The sequence below is a fragment of the Mixophyes fleayi genome, chromosome 4, assembly GCF_038048845.1.
Source record: "Mixophyes fleayi isolate aMixFle1 chromosome 4, aMixFle1.hap1, whole genome shotgun sequence".
NCBI classification, from domain to species: Eukaryota; Metazoa; Chordata; class Amphibia; order Anura; family Limnodynastidae; genus Mixophyes; species Mixophyes fleayi.
In genome coordinates, this window is record NC_134405.1 from 321,182,293 (window position 1) to 321,184,220 (window position 1,928).

The following is a 1,928-nucleotide window of genomic DNA, read 5'->3' on the forward strand; positions in this document are numbered from 1 at the left end:
TAAAATGAATTGTACCTCTCTGGATAAATTGCCGGCAGAATAAGACTGAGGGTGGATTTAATCACCGTAAATCTCTCCAGCTGGCACAAAATTTAGGTGCTGAGGTGAAGAAAAGTCAGAGTTACAAGCAGCTGGAAACACGAAGAAAAGAGCATCTGTTTTCTCGCCGTTCAATTCATTTCTTATTGATAAATGAAGTGGAATCTGAGTATCTATTGGATAGGGAATCATCTGCAACAAGGGGGGGAAAAGAAACCGCATAAATCAACCCTTTTGAAGACTTTAAATCTTCCCCTTATGGTTTTATTGGTACTTGTTAATTATAAGGGTGCCACATGATCCACTGTACTCTTATAACTAGACCATTCTTGCTTTCATGTTCAATATTGATTGTCCCACTAACTACCATATCAGGCATTATAGCGCTGTGCCAGTGAACTCCTGCTAGACCGCAGATCGTGCCCCTGAATGCTCTATTCAGTTCCTGCACCGCTTGATCCCAAACTGTGTTATTATGTTATTGGCAAAGCAGCTGTTATCAAATCCCTTTCACTGATGAACAAAGCAGTGGGATAATTGAAACAGCAGTTCAAGTATCTGGGCAGTACTGTTGAGTCTTAGAGACACTCATATAACTAACAATTAGCGTATTTCTTTCATTATCGAAGTCCCTAAGTAAAATAATTTGTTAGGCACACTATATATCTCTAAATTGGATGGCTGCTTGAGAATACTATTTAATGACATCAGCTGCTGCTTACTACTTTATGTACTGTTGAACATGTTCATTTGATATTGCTGATCAATAAGACATAAGCCAAGCACTTTGGAATTTTCCAGACAAGAGGGAACCTAACTTTTCACTCTGTCAAGCAGAGCGTAGGGGGTTCCACTTATTGAACTCCCAATGGTTTTACGGTTCAGACACATTTTGAATTCTCCAGGCATATGACATGGAATATTCTGCTGTGGTGGGTGAAAGATGTCTAGTTAAATGGCATTACTAGACAATGTGGCCTGACTACCTGCAGGCATACCTTAATGTCAAAGACGGGGGAGTAACAGAACACCAATGTTGTGCTTTGTTGCAGAATTAAAGAATCAGTTTTGATATTCCAAGTGTTTCATAATGGTGATGAAATGTAAGATCCTATTTGCATTTTAATGCAGTTTCTACAATAAAATTATTATGTTATTAGTTCTTGATTCTACCCCATGACAATAGTCTAGCAAGCAAATTTACATTTGAAATAATTTTAATTCTGCCTACATTGGCGGTAATAGAGTGTACAATGTGAGCATCTTCTTCCCTTTGTTCCTCAGAAAAGCCTTAGGGCGATAGTATGGTAGGAGTTAGGAGATAGCTGACAAGATTTTCAGGTTGGAAGAAACTTTTTTGTGTGTGCCTGAGAGTAGTCAGCCTTGATCATAGACAGCAAAGCATCGTGACATTGAAAATGAGCATCTGGTGACCCCCTATAAAAGGTCCCTCTTATTCACACAAACCACAATCCCTGCCCACACAATGCTCATTTCACGTGAGACCCTACCTAATTTTCTAGTAGACCACACCAGATCAGAGTGCCAAAAAATATAAAGGTCAGCACGGTGGCTCAGTGGTTAGCACTTCTGCCTCACAGCACTGGGGTCATGAGTTCAATTCCCGACCATGGCCTTATCTGTGTAAAAGGTTGTATGTTCTCCCCGTGTTTGTGTGGGTTTCCTCCAGGTGCTCCGGCTTCTTCCCACGCTCCAAAAACCTACAAGTACGTTAATTGGCTGCTAACAAATTGATCCTAGTCTGTGTCTCTGTCTGTTTGTGTGTTAGGGAATTTAGACTGTAAGCTCCAATGCGTCAGGGACTGATGTGGGTGAGTTCTCTGTACAGCGCTGCGTAATTAGTGGCGCTATATAAATAAATGATGATG